The sequence below is a fragment of the Tamandua tetradactyla genome, chromosome 7, assembly GCF_023851605.1.
Source record: "Tamandua tetradactyla isolate mTamTet1 chromosome 7, mTamTet1.pri, whole genome shotgun sequence".
NCBI classification, from domain to species: domain Eukaryota; kingdom Metazoa; phylum Chordata; class Mammalia; order Pilosa; family Myrmecophagidae; genus Tamandua; species Tamandua tetradactyla.
In genome coordinates, this window is record NC_135333.1 from 37184135 (window position 1) to 37204053 (window position 19919).

The window sequence follows — 19919 nt, forward strand, 5'->3', positions numbered from 1 at the left end:
TGCCCTTGGTTTGCTGTCATTCATTCATTCATTCAATGAACAGCTGTTGAGTACTTACCATGCTCTAGACCCATCCTAGGTGCTGCTGGGGAGACAGCAGGGTGCAAAACAACCAAGGGTCCCACTGAAGAGACATATAAACAAGAAAACACCAGGAGGTGATCGGGGACAGTGAAGACAGTGAAATGGCAGCCTGTGGCCAAGTCAGAGACATCTAAGGTGAACTCTGAGCTCACCTGCCTCCCAGCTGTGAGACTGAGGGCAGGTGACTTACCTGTGCAGTGCAGGCTGGCAAGGCGTTGTGCGTGTGAGAGAGGATGTGTCACAAACGGCAGGTGCTCCAAGGCTGGCCCAGAACGAGCTTTCTTCTTTCCCTTTCAAGGGCGCTTCCACTTACCTCTCGCTCAGCTCTGTGTCCGGGGCCACTGGGGAAGTTGTTGGTTGGCGGACTGCTAGTTGGTCGGTTGAGAACTTCTGTTTGGTCATTCAGAAGTCGGAAGGAGGAAGATTTTTTTGTCCGTGTGTTTTTTCTCAACACACATGGAGAGATTGTGTTCGGATATGAAATAAGTCTGTGGATTTGTAAAAATGCCATTTTCAGGCTGGATTTTATTCCAGAGCAGGAATTGTCAACAAGCCAGAGAAGTCCTTGCTGGCACAGAATGAAAATAGCCTGTTCCTGTGTGTACATAAACTTCTGAAGGATCTGGAAAATTCCATCGTTACTCTTTCCGAACCACCAGCCCTGCCTGCCTGCACCTGGACTTGGCATAAACCCTGTCAGGAGCCCTGGGCTGGTTTGGTTTGAGAGAATATGACCACTGTGGAGCAAGTGGAAACCAGCAGATGCCTGTTCGTCATTATTACAGAGCTGCTGCTTATCCGTGCGTTTCCCACCTGGTCTCATATAGCCCACCCCGTCTCAGACTTCAGGGTGCTTGGGATTCACCTGGGTGGGGGGAAGACCTTGTTAAAATTGGGTTCCAGTTCGGTAGATGTGCTGGGTTGAATAGGATCCCCCCAATTCACATGCACCTGGAACCTCAGAATGCATCCTTATTTAGAAATAGGGTCTTTGCAGATGTAACTAGTCAAGGATTGTATTAGTTAGGGTTCTCTAGAGAAACAGAATCAATAGGGAACATTCGCAAATATAAAATTTATGAAAGTGTCTCACGTGACCGCGGGAATGCAGAGTCCAAAATCCGCAGGGCACACTGTGAAACCAATGATTCCGATGGAGGGTCTGGACGAACTCCACAGGAGAGGCTCACCAGCCAAAGCAGGAAGAGCCTGTCTCTTCTGAATCCTCCTTGAAAGGCTTCCGGTGATCAGATTAAGCATCACTCATTGCAGAAGACATTCCTCTTTGGCTGATTACAAATGGAATCAGCTGCGGATGCAGCTGACATGATCATGATTTAATTTTATGAAATGTCCTCATCGCAACGGACAGGCCAGCACTTGCCCAACCAGACAAACAGGTACCACCACCTGGCCAAGTTGACACATGAACCTGACCATGACAAGGATGAAATGAGATCATATTGCATCAGGATTGGCCCAAAATTGAGTGACTGTTGACCTCAAAAGAAGAAGAGAGGACACGGAAAGACAGAAGATTGGCCTGGGAAGACGGAGGTAGAGATTGGAGAGGTATGGTTACAAGACAAGGAACAGCCAGGGTTGCTGAAAACTACCAGAAACTAAGAAGAGGCAGGGAAGAGAGCCACCGGAGAGGGCATGGCCCTGCCAACACCGTAAATTTTGGACTTCTGGCTTCCAGAACTGTGAGAGAATAAACGCCTACTGTTTTAAGTGACTCAGTTCGTGGTATTTGCTCCGGCAGCCCAGGACGCCGGTGCAGCTGATCTGGAGTGGGCCTGGGGTTCTGCATTTCTGATGCGCTCCAGGCGTGCACCGCTTGTTCTTCCACGGACACGTCTGGGGACCACACTCTGAGTAATTAAAAGGCCCTAGACCTGTGCTCTCCAGGACTTTCCAAGACGACAGAATGGCTCTTTTCCTGCGTGGCCCAATTTGGTAGCCAGGAGTCACCTGTGGCAGTTGAGCATTTGAAATGTGGCTAATGTGACAACGAAACTGAATTTTGCACTTTATTCAGTTGTAATTAGTTTGAGCTAAAATACCTACACAGTTAATACCTATCACGTTGGCCGGCACAACTAGACATGCCACTATTGCCATCTCCATTTTACTGTTGAAGAAACTGAGACTCAGAGGTAAAGAGCTTGTCCGAGACCACACAGCAAATGAAAGTGGAATTAGGAGTCTAACCCATGGACTATGCTCTTAAAAAAATTTTTTTTTTAAATACCTAAGTTGGCTCTATTTTTTTTAAATACCTAAGTCCAAACTCAAGGTGTTGGCAGGGCCATGCTCTCTCTGGTGGCTCTAGGGAAGAATTTTAATGCAATTTGATTGCTACATATTGTATATTCACATACCATGTGATCATGTACAATCTGTGGTTCACAATATCATCATATAGTTGGGTATTTATCATCACAATCAATTTTTTTTTCTTTTTTGTGAAAAAAATTACATTTACGAAACATCAATAAATCTCAAAGCACACCGCAACAATTAGTTGTAGAACAGATTCCTGAATTTGGTATGGGTTACAATTCCACAATTTTAGGTTTTTACTTCTAGCTGCTCCAAGATACTGGAGACTAAAAGAAATATCAATATAATGATTCAGCAGTCATCCTTATTTGTTAAACCCTACCTTCTCTGTATAACCCCACCATCGCCTTTGATCTTTTTATCCCACTCTTTAGGGGTATTTGGGCTATGCCCATTCTAGCTTTTTCACATTGGAAGGGGCTGTTGAGCATATGGGATAGGGGGTTGGAACTAGTTGATGTTCTGGAGAGGCTGACCCCTCTTGGTTTTAGGACTTTTCTGGTCTAGGGACCAAATCTGGGGGTTGTAAATTTCTGGAAAGTTACCCTAGTGCATGGAACCTTTGTAGAATCTTATATATCGCCCTAGGTGTTCTTTGGGATTGGCTGGAATGGTCCTGGTTGGGGTTTGGCAGGTTATGATAGGTAGCAATGTCTAACTGAAGCTTGCATAAGAATGACCTCCAGAGTAGCCTCTCGACTCTATTTGAACTCTCTCAGTCCCTGCTACCTTATTTCTTGCACTTCTTTTCCTCCTTTTGGTCAGGATGGCATTGTTGATCCCACGGTGCCAGGGCCAGACTCATCCCTGGGAGACATATCCCATGTTGCCAGGGAGACTTTCACCCCTGGATGTCATGTCCCACGTAGTGGGGAGGGTAATGATTTCACTTATGGAGTTGGGCTTAGAGAGAGTGAGGCCACATCTGAGCAACAAGAGAGGTCCTCCAGAAGTAACTCTTAGGCATACCTAGGCTAAACTTCTCTGCTACACACATAAGCTTCACAAGAGCAAGCCTCAGGATCAAGGGCTTGGCCTATTGATTTGGGTGTCCCTAATGTTTGACCCAGAATTCAGGGTTTCCCTTGTGGTAAAATTTAATAGTTCCATATTTTCCTCCCATCTTTCAAGGGACCTTGCCAATACTTTTTGATTATCTGCTTAATATACTCTGTGAGGATCCAGACATTGCATTGAGCTGCACAGGATTAAAGGCCCTCATTCTTATTCTGGACTGCCTGTGTTTTGGTTGTTTAAATGATCTTCCCAGACAGGTTGAGTTAGATTTTGTACTACAGAAAAGTTAGGTTCTGGACAAATAAGCCTTTCTTCCTTTGGCTCATAGAGTAGGTGAAGTTCTAAAATACAGGCAGTGTCTTCCTTATCTCTGTATGCTGAATGACCTTATTCCTGACATGATCAACTTCAGTCTTCTCTCTAAATATCAGGTTTTATATATATATAAAATGCACATAAGGTGCCTTTTTAAAAAAATTTATTGAGAAATCTTCACACACTTGCAGTCCAATCATATTATATAATCAGTGGCTCACAATATCATCACATAGTTGTGTATTCATCACCACAGTCATTTTTAGAACATTTGCATCACATCAGAAAAATAAATAAAAAGAAAAAAGAAAAAGCTCATTCATTGCCTGCCCCTTACCCCTCTTTCTCACTGACCGTCAGTTTCAATCTACCCAATTTTTTACCCTTTATCCCCCCTGTTATTTATTTACTTTTAATCCTTATTTTTGTTATTCGTCTGTCCATATCCTGGGTAAACGGAGAATCAGACACAAGGCTTTCACAATCACAGGGTCACATTGTGGAAGTTATACAGTTAATACACTAGTCTTCAAGAATCAAGGCTACTGGAGCAAAGCTCAACAGTTTCAGGTACTTCCCTCCGGCCACTCTGATATACCATAAACCCAAAAGGGATACTATATAATTGCATAAGAATAACCTCCAGGATAACCTCTCAACTCTATTTAAAATCTCTCAGCCACTGAAACTTTATTTGGTCTCATTTCTCTCTTCCCTCTTTTGGTCAGAAGACTTTCTCAATTCCATGATGCTAAGGCGACTTTTTAAAAAACTTTTTATTTGGGACCTTCCCTTGTGTATCCAGAAGACCCTGGCCCTTTCCTTTGCTATTAGCAAATTCCTTTCCAAAATGTTCAGATATTTCTGGCTGGGAGTTATGATTTACATCCTCAGGGTCAAACTAGAGAAAGTCATGTTTAAGTTGTTGGCAGAATCCAGGAACTTTCCAAGTCCTACATTTCATATGCAAAAACCACATTTTGCCACAAAGCCTCATATCCAAATTGCACGGGGAACTTAATGTTAGTGACTTTCTCTGGACAGCACTTTACAGTTTTCAGGCACCGTCCTGGTGTTCTCTCATTTCTCCCTCACAGTGAACAGGCTATATGTCCTGAGTGATGTTATCTCCACTTTAGAGATGAGGAGGCCGAGACCCGGGGCAGGGAGATGGTACCCTAAGGAGGTCTCCCTGACAGCCTGGATGGGTTAGCTCCCCCACCCTGATACTCCCTGTTCCACTCACCTCGCTTTATTTTTTCTATATGCTACCTTCCTGATTTGCTATGCATGTGCTTATTCCTTTATTGCTCGGCCCCATCCATCCCCCAAGTCCTTCCCCCAGGGTGAAGAACTTGCTGTCTTGTGGCCTGCACCATCTCCAGTACCTTGGACAGCACCGGCATCTTCTAGCCACCCTGCGTGCCTCCAGGTCTCTGTCTGCTTCCAGCCCGAGCTCAGCTCCCTCCCTGGCACTCCCCACCCCACAGCTCCCCTTCCCCTGTTCCCCAGAGAGGGAGCAGGGCTCCCTGAAGGGTCTATGCATGTGTTGAAAGCCCAGGCTCCCGACTGAAACCAAATCTGGGCTACCTCGCGTCCTCAGTGCATGACCTTAACGGGTGACTTAGCCTTCCTGGACCCTAGTTTTCTCATATGCAAGATGGGGAAGTGACAGGATGTCTCTCAGGGCTGCTGTGAGAACTGAGAAAGTTTTGCAGGTAAGTAGGAGCTCAGGGAGGGGTCAAGGGAAACCCTTTGTTGGTTCCGTTCCTCTTAGCCTGGTGCATTTGAGAAACAGAAAGACCGTGTGCATCTGGGATCTTGGGGAGGGCATGAGAGGAGGCTGCACAGCCGTTGGGGCTGGGTCAGGAAGGTGTTCAGACTCCTGCAGGGCTCATCCAGGTGGCTGTGGTTCACAGCCTGGGCTCTATGGAGCCCTGGGGTCTTCCTGATGAACCTGAAGCTGTTTTGGGCAGGGAGAGTGATGTGGGCTTCCACCCCACCTCTATGGGACCAGCTGTGTTCTGCTCGGGTTTAAACCCCAGGCTTCCAGGGAAGGCTTTGTTGGAAGCCAGGTGTCTGCACTGGGACCTGCCTGAAAACAGCCCCCTGGAAGAGAGCCGACGTCCCTCCCACTCAGTGCCTGCGGATTTGGATTCTGGCTCCGCTCTTTCTAGCTATCCAGTCTTGAACATTTTGTTCCTTGTCTGAGCCTCAGTTTCCTCATCTGGGAAAGGGGGCTGATATTGGGAGGGTTTGATGAAGCGGTGGGTGGTCTGGGGGCTTTGCCAGGGCCTGGCGTGGGATAGACACATACTGAACGCAGCTCTTGTAGTGGTTGTGGTGGTTTTGCGAACGTACCTGGTGCAGACGGGACAGACTGAGTGCTCAGTTGACAGCAGCTAAAATTACTATTATTAATATCACCCTAGATGCCTTCCATTTGTCCCAGGTATTTCAAAGTTGGGATATAGTTCTTTGAAATTTGTTTTAAAGAAAAGCAGATTAAAAAAAAGTGTAATAGGTTTGTTTCTTGGAGTGCTCTTAAGAGAAGAAGAATTTCACACCTTTTCGAGTGCGCATGAGGCAAGCGAAGATCTGAGAGCTCGTGGAAGGCCGTTTGGAGCTAATTCTGGGCTGGTTTGACAGCCACGACACTAAAATGGGAGCGTTTAGCTGACAAAGCGGGGCTTTCTTTGGTAACGTCTCAACCTCTCAAAATAGTCACTTTGCAAACTAGCATTTGTCATACTGGTGTTCAAATAGAAGCTTGTTTGTTCATTGATCCAGGAGCCATGCCCCCCCCCCACTTAAAACTCTTCTGCATTTCTCTGTTCCATCCTGGGTGATGCCCAGACGGCTGGTACCCCATTCCTGGTGTGACCCCACCTGTCCCTTCCAGGCTGGCTCTGTTCCGACCTCCTCTGTCTTCACTGGCTTTGCCAGTGTGTCCTTTTGTCCCCCCTACCCTGCCTTTGCTTTGGTGGGCCTTGCAGCTGGGGTGTCCTTCCCACCTGGGAACTGCTTTACATCTTTGATACTTACTTCTATTAGCATCCTGTCCTACCAGCCTTGCCCGAGCTCCTCCCTTACTCCTGGACAGGAAAAGGAAAAAAAAATCGCAGCTTTTATGTGGTTCCGTAGGGCTAGGTAGCACCCCACTGCAGATCCCATATTGCTGTGTGTTCTGTGTCCCATGGGAGACCACAGGAGAGGAGGCGTGGGTGACCTCTTCATTCCCAGCTCCCAGAACAATGCCACGCACATATTAGGGCCTAGGAAAAGGATTATGGATGGTGGAACCTACAGCTTCTCTAATAAGAAAAAGAAAAGGGAGGCGAGGTGATTGTGGAAAGAAGGAATGGATGAGCAGAGGTGGAAAGATGATTTTTATTTTAGTGTCTTCCAACACCCAACATGTTTATTTAGCTCTCAACTACTGATTTTATGATGACATATTTTAATAACTGGGAAACTTTAGTCTTAGTAATTTTTTTTGTACTTATTTCAGTTGCTGCTGTAAAAGAATATTGCTTTGGGTCATTTTCTCCCCCCTTCAAAAGGATTGTCTATAGCCAGAAGGCTCCACTGAAACTTTTTAGAGAAATGTTTTTATATAAGAGTTTTATATTCTTAGCTCTTATGTTTTGGCCTTCGATCCATTTTGTGTTAATTTTGTTGTATAGTGTGAAGTGGGGGTCCGACTTCGTCCCTTGGCATGTGGCTGTCCAGTTGTCCTAGCATGAGCTGTTGAAAAGACTATTCTTTTCCCATTGAAATATCTTGACAAAATTAAATTGGATATACCCGTAAGGGTTTATTTCTGGACTCTCAATTCTATTCACTTGATCTGTATCTCAGTCCTTATGCCGGCAATTTGCTCTCGATTGCTGTTGCTTTGTAGTGAGTTTTGATATCTTGTTCTCTTTCAAGATTGTGTTGGCTGTTCTGGGTCCCTTGAGTGTCCATATGAATTTTAGCATCAGCTTGCCAGTTTCTGCAAAGAAGCCAGCTGGAATCTTCATAGAGATTACATTGAATCTGTGGATCAATTCGGGGAGTATTGCCGCTTTGATGAAGATCCTAAGTCTTCTAATCCATGAGCACAGGATGTCTTTCCATTTATTTAGGTCTTCTTTAATTTCCTCCAGCACCATTTTGTATTTTTCAGTGTACATGTTTTGCACTTCTTTGGGAAATTTACTCCTAAGTAGTTCATTCTTTTTGATACTATTGTAAGTGGAATTTTTTCTTTTTGAATTTGCTTTGCTAGTACACATGCAAATATTGGATGGTATATCTTGACCTTGCGTCTTCCAACCTGCATGAACTCTTTATTAGTTCTAATAGTTCTGTGTGTGTATTAGAAGTTTCTACATGTGAGATTGTGTCATCTGCAAGTAGAGATAGTTTTATTTCTTTCTTTCCAATGTGAATGCTTTTAATGTTTTTCCTTCCTTTTTGCCCTGGCTGGAACCTCCAAGTAGAGTGTTGAACAGAAGTTGTGAGAGTGGGCATCCTTGTCTTGTTCCTGATCTTAGGGGAAACTTTCAGTCTTTTACCGTTAAGTATGATATTAGCTGTGGGTTTTTCAGAGATGCCCTTTATAGGTGAGGAAGTTCCCTTCTATTCCTTGTTCATTGAGTGTTTTTATCATGAAAGGGTGTTAATTTGGTCAAATGCTTTTCTGCATCTATTCAGATGACTGTATGGTTTTTGTCCTTTTTTCTGTTACTATGATGTATTGCATTGATTTCTTATCATATGTTGAGTAATCTCACATTTCTGGACTGTCTTCGACTTAGTCATGGTGTACAATCCTTTCTGCATGTTTTTGACCTTGATGTGCTGGTATTTTGTTGAGGTTTTTGTGTCTATATTCATAATGGATATTGGTTTGTGGTTTTCCTTTCTTTTGATGTCTTGGTCTTGCTTTGGTATCAGCGCCTAATAGAATGAGTTGAAAAGTGTTTCCACCAGTCTGAGGATTGGTGTTAATTTCTCTGGAAATGTTGGTAAAATTCACCAGTGAGACCATCTAATGCTGGGCTTTTGTCTGTGGAAAGTTTCTGATTGCTAATTTAATCTCTCTACTTGTTATAGTTCAACTCGGATTTTCTATTTCTTTTTGAGTCTTAGATTTTGTCTTTCTAGAAATTTGTCCATTTCATCCAGGTTACTAATATTATTGCCATATAATTGTTCATCGCATTTCCTTGTAATCCTGTTTATTCTGAAAGGTTGATAGCAATGTCCCCTCTTTCATTCTTGATGTTAGTAATTTGAGTTTTCTCTTTTTTTCTGGGTCAGTATAGCTAAAGTTCTTTTTTGTTGTTGTTGATCTTTTTAAAGAACCAACTTTTGATTTCATTGATTTTCTCTATTGTTTTTCTATTCTGTATTTCATTTATTTGCATTCTAATCCTTATTATTTCCCTCCTCTCTTTGTGTTTACTCTGCTCTTCATTTGATAGTTTTTAAGGTGAAAAGTTTAGCTTATTGATTTGAGAGCTTTCGTCTCTTTTTTATATAGATATTTACAGGTACAATTTCCCTGTAAGCATTGCTTTAGCTGCATCCTATAAATTTTGATGTGTGGTGTTTTTTTATTTTAATTCATTTCAAATTATTTTTCCAATTTGTCTTGTGATTTCTTTTTTGACCCACTGGTTATTTAATAGTTGTTCACTTTCCTCATATTTGCAATTACTGAAATTCTCTTTTATTATTGATTTCTATTTTCATTTCACTGTAGTTGATGAAATTACTTTGTGTGATTTCAACCCTTACAAGTTTTTTGAGGCTTGTGTAATATCGTAACATATCTATCTGTAGAATGTTCCTGTAGAATGTTCCATGTGCACTTGAGCAAAATATGTGTTCTGTTATTGTAGAGTGGAGTGTTCGATAAATGTCTGTTAGTTCTGTTTGGTTTTTAATGTTGTGCACATATTCTGTTTCCTTATCATTCTTATCCCTAGTTGTTATATTCATTTTGAAAGTGAGGTATTAAAATCTCCAACTGTTATTTTTGAATTATCTAGGTTTTCTTTTAATTCTGTCAGTTTTTGCTTCATGTAGTTTGAGGCTTGTTTGTTCAGTGCATTATTTATCGTGGGTAAGTACTGCTGATGAACTGACTCTTATCATTAGAAAATGTCCTATTTTTTCTCTAAGGACGTTTTTTGCCTTAAATTCTATTTTGTCTGAAATTGGTATGGTTGCAACAGCTCTCTTTTGTTAGTTTGTATTGTATATCTTTTTCTTTCAACTTATTTGTATCTTTGAATCTAAAGGGTGTCTCCTGTAGACAGCATATATTAGGTCATTTTGAAAATCTATCCTTCCAGTCTCTGCTTTTTGATTGGAAAATTTAGACATTTTACATTTAATGTAATTACTGATAAGGTAGGGTTTACATCTGCCATTTTGCTATTTGCTTTCTTTTTTGTTGCTCTATTCCTTCCTCTATTAATGCCTTCTTTTATATTAAATAGATGTTTTCTAGTGTACATTTTAATTCATTTGTACTTTCTTTTGTTATGTATTTTTTTAGTTATTTTCTTAGTCATTACCCTAGGGATTTCAATGAACGTCATCCCTTACAACAGTTTAATTCTAATTCATACCAACTTAATTTCATTAATGCACAAAAATTGTACTCTAATATCGCTCCATTCCCCCTGCCCCTCATTTGGGCTATTATTATTACACACATTGCATTTTGTACATCATAAGCTCATGAACACAGTTTTATAATTCTTTCTTTATGTCATTGTCTTTTAAATCAGATAAGAGAAGAAAAATTACATTTTTACAAACTTTTGTATTTATCTGTGCCGTTACCCTTACCAGTACTCCTCATTCTTCCTGTGGGTTTCTGTTACTGGCTAGTGTTCTTTCAGTTCAGCCTGAAAGACTCCTTTTAGTGTTTCTTATAACAGAAGAGTTTATCAATTTTTGTAGACATACAAAAGTAATACACTACAATTTTACCTTGGGGTGTATTAATTTCTCTTTCATTTTTGAAGGATAGTTTTGCTTAATACAGAATTCCTGATACAGACTTTTTCTTTCAGCACTTTGAATATGTCATTCCATTGTCTTCTTCTCTCTGGCTTCTGATAAGAAGTCAGTTGGAAATCTTATGGAGAAGAATCTTTTTAGTCATGGGTTGTTTTTTTCCTGCTGCTTTTAGGATTCTCTCTGTCTTTAGAAAGTTTGACTCTGATGTTTCTAAGAATGGATCTTTCTGAGTGATCCTACTTGGAAATTGTTGAGTTTCTTGCATGTATAGATTAACGCTTTTCATCAAATTTGGAAAAAAATTTTTTGGCCATTATGTTTTCAAATATTCATTTTGCTCCTTTCTCTTCTCCTTTGACTCCCATTATGCACGTTAGTAGACTTGATGCTGTTCCACAGCTCTGCCCGTTTTTATTAATTCTCTTTTTCTTTCTGTAACTCAAACTGGAAATCTCAATTAATCTATCTTCAAGTTTGCTGATTGTTTCTTCTGGCAGCTCAAATCTACTATTGAGCTCTTGTAGTGAAATTTTCATTTTATTGTATGATTCAACTCCAAAATTTGTTTGATTCTTTTTTATAATCCTCTTTCTTTATTGCTATTCTCTACTTGGTGTGACATCATTCATAATTTCCTTTAACTCTCTAGACATAGTTTCTTTTAATTCTTTGAACATGTTTATAATAGTCAATTTAAAGTTTTGTCCAGTAAGTCTAATATCTGCTCCTTCTCAGAGACAGTTTCTCCTGAAGGTTTTTAATTTCCTGTGATGGTTTGGGGTATGTTCTTACATTAAAGCATTCTTGTGGCTATGCAAACATTGTAAGTAGGAGCTGTTGGTAAGTAGGATCTTAAGTTAAGATGTGCTTCACCTCATTCAGGGTGAGTCTTACTTCTCTTACCGGTGTAAATGGGATAAAAAAAAAAAACAGAAAAAAAGACACAGAAGTGGAGAGAAAGCCATGGATGCAAGAAGCTGAAAGGAAGGAAACCTGGAAGAGAAGGGAGACACTAGCAGACACTGCCATGTGACAGAGGAGTCCGGATCACCAGCAGTCTGTCTTCTGGATGAAGGTATTGTCTTGATGATGCCTTGATTTGGACATTTTCATGACCTCAGAACTGTAAACTTGTAAATGAATAGATCCCCTTTGTTAAAAGGCAACCCACTTTATGATATTTGCTTTCTGGCAGCCTAGCAGACTAAAACAGGACCTTCCTTTCATGTTTCCCTGTATATATCATAATTTTTTTTTGTAGAAAACTGGACATTTTAAATAATATAATGTGCCAGCTATGGACATCAGACACTCCCACCCCCACCAGAATTTGCTGTTGTGACCGTTTTATGAGTGACTTTCCTAAACTAATTCTGTAAAATTTGTATTTTTTGTCATGTGTGGTCACCACTTGATTAGTTTAATTGTCAGCTAATGATTGGTCAGAGAGATTCCTTACAAGCTTTGAACCCATAGATCCCTGAACACTTGCCAAGGGGCCCCGAGGCTCTGTGCTGGGGCATGCTGTCAGCACACTGGAGGTTTCGGAGGAGACAGGGCCTTCTCAGTCTTCCCAAGGCATGTGCTCAACCCTGCACGTGAATGTGTTCTTCCAGATTTCCAGGAATTGGCCAGAGTTTTGCAAAGCCCCTGTGGGCATCTCATTCCCCAGATTTTCTTTTTGTATTTTTTGGTCAACTCTTATCTGCCCCAGATGGTCCCATCACCTTAGGATGCTGTGATGTTGAACGATTGTGGTTGATTGGTTTCAACAAATGCCCTGGGGCAAAGGCATTCCTCCCTACTAGCTCTGAATCAAATAAAATAAAGACAAGCCCTAGGAATGGGGTTTACATGTCAAGTAGTTACAATTCTTTGGGGATAGATTTTTTTCCCCCCAAATCTCTAAACCCATTCTGCCCCTTTCCAGCAGCTTCTAGGGTGCTGATTTTCATAGCTGCCACGGTACCAAAGCTGCTGGTTTTTTTTTTTTTTTTTTTTTTTTTTTTTAGAGGGAGGAAGGGAAGGAAAGACAGAGAGAAGGAAGGAAGGGAGGAAGAAAGGGAAACATTTTCTTGTTTTATTGTATTTTGTTTGTTTGTTTGTTTTTTACATGGGCTGGGGCCGGGAATCGAACCGAGGTCCTCCGGCATGGCAGGCAAGCACTTTGCCCGCTGAGCCACCGCGGCCCGCCCCAGCTGCTGGTTTTTGAGGCTATCACGGAGCTGGGGAGAGGTAGATGGGAATAGGGCAAATTAAAATGCCATGAAACGCAGCTGTTTTACTTGAATTACGTGCTCCTTGGATGGTTGCAAGCCTTAGGTTAATTTCCAGAAAAATATTGATTTTGACAGTTTTTGCCAGTGTTGTCATTGTTTTCTGGAGGGACATATTTTCAGAGGTCTTTATTCCTCCATTCCAGAAGTGCTTCCTTTGTGTTGTTTTTTAAATTGATCTTTAAAAACTTAACAGCAGCCCCAAGGCCCTGTCCAAAGTGTTATGTTTAAAATAAAGTCATTGCGAGTCCTTAATACAGGGAGACTTTGAAGGACTCAAATATAAGGCAGTCCTTTCTTTTTTGTAAGAATGACCTGGGTTCAAATTCCCACTCTTCTGCCTGCCAGTTGTTACTTTAACCTTTCTGGGCCCCAGTTTCTTCCTTCGCCGGACAGTAAGGCCTGTTTTGTGGGACCCTCGGGATTAGAACAGGGCACCAGGCATCCTGTTTCTGACACTCACAGGTGCCACCTGTGATGCTTTCAGTGGCTACCTGCCCTGCCCAGGTGGGCTCTGCTTAGCCCGATCACCTGCCTTTGAACTTGGTTACCAGAGGAATCCCAGCACTCAGACCTTCAGAATCCCAGAGGAGTCAACCAAGCTCTGACTTTCAAATGGCTCTAAGTAGGACCCACTTTGATTTGGTTCTAGGTTTGGGGCACAGGGAGGGCAAGTGTGAGATCAGGCTGTTCCTGCACAGAGTTGGGGAGTGGATGGGGAGCGCCTGGTCTCCCAGTGCTTTCTTTTTATTTAAAGTCCTATCTGCATTAAAGTAATACATGCATAATCAGTAAAAACATTACTACGAAGCTTATGACAAAGAAAGCAATTCCCTGCCCCAGCCCTGCATCCCACTCCCAGGTGCAACTGTTTTAGCTGCTTTACTCTACTTCTGGTCTCTACGAAACAAGCTTGTATTGCTATTTTTGATTTTTAAATGTTAGACATTACCTTTTAATTTCTCACAATGAAAATTGAGGATTTAGAGATTCAACTTTCTTTGTCCCTGTCTTCTTTTAAATATAGTCATAACAGTTTTTGGTTAAATATTTGTTGTACAATCCATTGTTTTCCCTAAAGTAGCTAATTTTTTTTTCATTTGCTTGTTTTTCTATCTACAATCATGGCTCATCCCCAAGTCTCCTAAAGAACTGTAAAATGTTACTCAGTGTGTTCAGATGTCCTAGGTAATCTATCAGCTCATTTTTTTTGGTAGAGGCATAATTCCTGAGCCCTCTGGCCCCCTGCTCCTACTTGGACTGCCTGCTCTCCACACCTGCACACAGTTGTCACCTGGGACCTTCCTTCACCAGCATCTCCTTCTGCTTCACTTCTGTCTTGGAACTCCTGGTTCTTGGGATTCCATGGTTTCCTTTTTCTTGGTGCACTCCCACGTTTTGCTGGAACACACCCTTTAGTAACTTTCTGAGAAAGAATGCATAAGAGGGAAATGTCATAAAATGTCTATTCTGTCCTCAATTTTAATAGTTTGAGGTAAGATTCTGGGTTGTAAATAATTTTTCCTCAGAATTTAGAAGGTGTGGTTTCATTCTCTCTTAGCTTCTAGGGTTACTGTTGAGAATTTCACTATTTGGATTCCTCTTTCTTTTTATGTGAACTGTTTTGTTTCTGAAAAACATGCCTTAGGTGTGGGGCTCTTTCATTTATTATTCCAGGCACTTGGGTTACTGTTTTCACTGGGAAGATTTTGCCTTTAGTTCTGTGACATTTTCTCATATTATTTCCCCCTCTAATCTCCTTTCCTCTGTTTCCCTGACTTCTCTTTTTACAACCCATAGTAAGTCTGATATTGGACCTTTGCTTTTGATTCTCTGGCTTTCTTATCTTTTTTCTCCTTCTTGTTTGCTTTGTTTTTTTGTTTTAGTCTGTGGGAGATTTCCTCAACTTCATCTTCCTACTCTTGGTCAAATTAAAAAATTTGCTGCTCTGCTTTTATTTCTTTTGTAAGAGCATCCTGCTGGAATTTCAGGGGTACAATATCTCCTCGTATCTTTTTGGCCGCCTGTTTCTTCCTATTTTCTTTTTCCTCGGGCTCTGTCGACAGGTTGGAGGTTTTCCTTGGAGGATCCTGTGTGTTGTGTTGGAAAAACTTTTGGGAAGCTGCATGTGTAGGTTTGTATGGGGGCAGGCGTGTGATGACAGGGACCTGGCCACGTCTTTAGGGAACCCCCGATGCCCATTTCTTTAGGTTAAGGACAGAGAGGAGTCCCCTAGTAAACTTGACTTCTAGAATTTGGAAGCTGAATAGGAAAGGAGGCTGGGGATGACTCCAGACCTGGCATTTCCAGTTTATGCTTTCACTTTGTCCTCCTGTTGTTCAGCCCCGGGCCCCCCTGCCCCTCCTCTCTGGGGCCTGGTGGTCCCCAAATGGGGCACAGAGGAGCCTTTATTTCCCCTGAGAGCAAACTTCTCTGTTCTGCTGGGCTTGGGGGTGGTGGGTGTGGCTGCTGGCTGGGAGCCCCAGGAGAGAGTTCTCTTCTCCTCAAGCGGGTTCCCTGGCTGTTCTGCAGTACCTGGGGTGGGGTGGGGTCCAGCCACTTGCTGGCTTGTTTCTTGGGGCTGGCACCCCCTGCCCCCTGCAGGGCTTCGGTTTCCGTTTCTTTGTCTTGTTAAGCCAGGCCATGCGTCCATCACTTTCCAGTTTCCAAGCCCCTGCCCTTGGAGGGCCCTATCTTTTTAAATTTCTCTACTGTCAGTTTCACGGCACATCAGCAACTAACAGCGATCAATGCCTGTCGATGTGTCAATGCCTGTTGGTTCCACGTTCTGACCTTCTTAATACCTCCTTGGACACCTCTCTTCTGGCACTCCTGACACACCTGCCTATAAGGTTCTGAGAAAGCTGGAAGAGCTCTCCAAGTCAGGACCTTTGTGCCACCTCCTTGTGGTACAGATGGGGAAACCGAGGACCGAGAGGAGGAAAAGCCTCAACCTAGGGTCACGGTGAGCCCGTTGCAGAGCTCAAACTGGAACTCAGGTCTCCTGATTCCTAGACCAGGATCGTCCGTGGCCTCATGGTGCCTGCTCTGCTCATGGGCCTTGGTGCACGGTGGACACTCGGTGTCTGTCCACCTGCCAGGCTCATCTGCATCCAAACGATGGGTGTTACCATTTACGGTAATTTATTGTCCTTCCAGGACATCCCTCAGGGGCTTGCTCGGCAGGACTTTGGGAACCATTTGGCTCTCTGCCCTCATCATCTGTTGTCAGGGGCAATGACCCTTCGTGAATTCTGTGAGTGTGTCAAGTCCCTCCTTGGTACCAGGCCCTGTGCTGGGGCAAGAAGGGTGAATCAGGCAGGCCCAGAAGGAGCTCCCAGGCTGGGGAGTGGGGAACAAAGTTAGCTGATGGTGATGCCTGGGCTGCTCAGTGCAGTGGGAGATGATGCAGTCACAGGTGTCAGGGTGCACCCAGCACCCCACTAAAGAGAAGATCCCTGGGCAGACTGATCAGGGTGAGTGGAGTTGCAGCTGGCTCATACAGAAGGGCAGGAAGAGACTCCCCGCTGGGTGGAACAGCATGTGTAAAAGTCGAGAGGCCTTAAACAGCCTGCAAGGTGCAGGGTTGGGGGCAGTGCAAGATTAGGTCTGGGCACCAATGGGGCCTGGCCTGGAGGGGGCACCATAGCCCCGAGCTCTGAGTGAAGGCTCCCCCTAGGGTTCCCAGCTCAGTCCCCGCGCGAGGGCCACCGGGGGCTTTTGTGAACACAATTGGGCACGGGTGGGCTGCCAGGCGCTGACATCCGGGGAGGTTCCCATGAGGTCTGTCTGGCTCAGACAGTCTTATTTTTGGAGCGGGCCGTGGGGAGGGAATGCAGAAACCCTCCAGTCTCGAGTCATATGTGCTCTGCAGTGGCGACTGAAACAAGCATTTGCAATGATTAGGACTAAATGTTCCTGTTTTTAAAACATTTCCCAGGAAAAGCAAATGTTTGAAAGTTAAACATTTTGGCTATTAGGATGGAACAGAAGAAAAATCATATTTGCCTTTTAAATATGGGCACCCGTGTTGAGTCATGAATCCAGAACCTCCCCCCGCAGGACCGTGGTCTCTCCCTCAGGGGGCGCTCGCAGCAATGAGCTGCTGTGTGGCTCTGGGCAGGTGGCTCGACCTTCCTGAGCCTCTTATCTCCTCCCTGGCTCTCCAGTTAGCATTTACGGAAGGTCTAGTAGGTTACAGCATTTAATCCTTTTAACAACCCCGCAATTAATGATAATGATGGCTAGCAGTTTTGAGCACTGTTCCAGGTGCTTTACAAGGCTCAACCAGCTGAATTGGGACAGTAATCCTGGGGAGAACCTTATACATTCTTATTTTGCAGACAAGGACACTGAGGATCGAAGAAATTATGGTTCTCACGCCAGGCCAGACAGCTAGCAGGAGGTGGAGATGGGATCCGGTGCCACAGCTCGGACCCCAAGCCCTCTGCTAAACTGCCTCTCCTCTGGGAGGTGCGGCGATGTCCTAGGGATGTCTGGAAACTTGTCACAGTGCTGGCACAGGAAAATGTGCAGTGCAGGGCGGCAAAAAACAAATCCTGCAGGCATAGCCTACACATCACATTTCCGTCTCTCAGCCCTGGCCAGAGGACCCGACGCTGGGCTCCAGGCCTCTCCCGCCCGTCCAGGCCACACCAGATCTCCCCTTCTCGGGTTGCCGGCCGGCGCGCTCCTTGCGTGCTTGGCTTTGTGACTCCATCGCTCGTCCCATGTTTTTCTAGACCGTGCACCATCTAAGAAGCATGCTAATGTGGCTCTCCCAGACATCCGGCAAGTGTTTAAACACAGAACTGTCAAAGATGTACTAAAAATGCAATCAGAGATCGTTATGCCAGCTCTTTATTCCATCCCCCTCCGCTGCGTTCGGCGAGATGGGAATGGGCGGAAGGAGCAGTAAGTGGACGTTTTCCTGATCGTCACTGCATTTAGCGAACACTAAAACTCCGCCGGGCTCAATACGCGCTCCGGGAACAGCATAGATGATGGAGTCGCTTGCACATAGCTTGTTGAATTTAACAGATTATGCAGTTTGGAGGCAGCACTTTCTGTTAAATGGGATGGGTAAGTGTTAGCGATAAAGAATCGTAACCTTTTGGAGGGAGATTAATCTTGGAAGCACAAATAGCAGAGCTTTCCATCTGAGTCCTTCTTTGTTTCCCCCGTGGCGCCGTGTACACTTGCTGGCATATGGAGTCTAAACGTGGACGTGTATTTATTTGTAAATATCTGGTAAGTGAAACGTTAAAGCATTACGGCCATCCTCTAGTGCTCTGCTGATAAATGCCTAATGGTCTTTTAACCACCAAGAAATCCATGGTTAGCAAATGCCAGTGTCTCTGATAGTCTGGCTGCGAGGAAAGGAAGCATTTTGGGAAGACAGCTTGAAAGCTATTATGCAGAATAAAAATGCATAACAATTTCCACCAGTTCTAAAAAGCAAGGGGAGGCAGGGGTGGACCGTTTGCTTCCATGAAATGCTGGAAGATTAGCACCCAGGCCCACCCACCAATACCCACCTGGTTGGCTCAAGTCCCTGCTCCATTCTTCCTGAATGTCCTCAGATCTTTCCAGCCCCCAATTGTCCACCTGTCAGGCATGTCCAGGCTAGTGTGCTCTTTGTTCAGACACCTCTCCCACATCCTCCAAGCAGAGGCCAGGGTTTGAGTCCCAGTTCTCCACTGACTTGCTGTGTGACTTTGGGCAAGTCGCTTGCCTTCTCTGAGCTTCAATTTCCCCCTCTGCTTAATGAGTTGCTGGGATTGGACACTCTGCCGACACTCCTGGTACTGACCTCAGAACTGTATCTTGCCCAGAACACCATACATGGTCAATCAGAGCTTGTGGTGAGCCGCCCAGAGCTGAGACTTTTCCTTTTTTGACAGTGTCCAGCATTGGAGAAGAACGTGAGTTTCCTGCCTGATGGGGATTTGGAGAGGGATGGGTCAACTTCGTAGCTTTGGTAGGGCTGATGTGGGGAGGCGGGTAGGAAGAAGTATTTTAATCCACTTGCCGCTGCTCTGAGCTTTACCGCTGTCAGCACACCTGAGCCACCGCCCATTGTGCTCAGCCTGGCTGGTCCTTCGGGCTTTTCTTCCTGAGTCCCTGGTATCCTGCCTGTCCTTGACCCACAGGGTGGGAGTATCTTCTAGTCTCCAGCATTGATGCTGCTTAATTTATTTCCACACCTGCCTGCAGGACACCTCTCTCCCGGGATTCAGGTGCTTCCTGGCACCTTGTCAGGATAGATAACTTTCATCTGGGCGCTAGGGCTGCTCCCCTGAATGTCAACTGCAAGAACGGCCACAGGAAGGGACAATGGGAGCATTAATTCCCTCCGTGGGCAGGCAGCAGATGGAAGAGTTGGTATTCATCTCATATATTCCCCACAATGACCCAGCAAATCAATCTGTTGGTTGGGGTCCCCCAAATATTCCCCTCACTAACATCCCGAATACAGGGCAGGGAAGATGAAAGAAGCAGCAGAGTCTGAAATGACTGGCGTTCGGCATTGTATTCACCGTCCGCTTGGTTAGAGCTGCAGGCTGATGTGAGCTCGGGAAGGCTGTGAAGCCGTAGGCTATAACAACGGAGGTGGCAGCCCTGGAAAAGAGAGGGGGCATTTTCCACGCCACGCTGTGCTGGTCAGGCCACACCAGAGCTTCGTTCTGGCTCCCCCAACCCCAACCCCATAGGAGAAAAGAGCAGGTCCAATTGGGCAGTCAGGATTGTGGATGAGGGAGGAGAGTTTGAAAGACATGCCTGCCAGAGACTATTGGAGGGATGGGAGGGACTAGGGAGGCAGAGTCAGTTGGTATAAAAGAGATAGAGCTCTCT

General features: G+C 44.3%; 1 protein-coding gene across 1 annotated transcript in view; it reads left to right on the forward strand.

Moving 5' to 3' along the window:
* Positions 1-19919, forward strand: part of MPPED1 (metallophosphoesterase domain containing 1) — an 88341-nt gene that overhangs the window by 19515 nt on the left and 48907 nt on the right. The window lies entirely within an intron of this gene.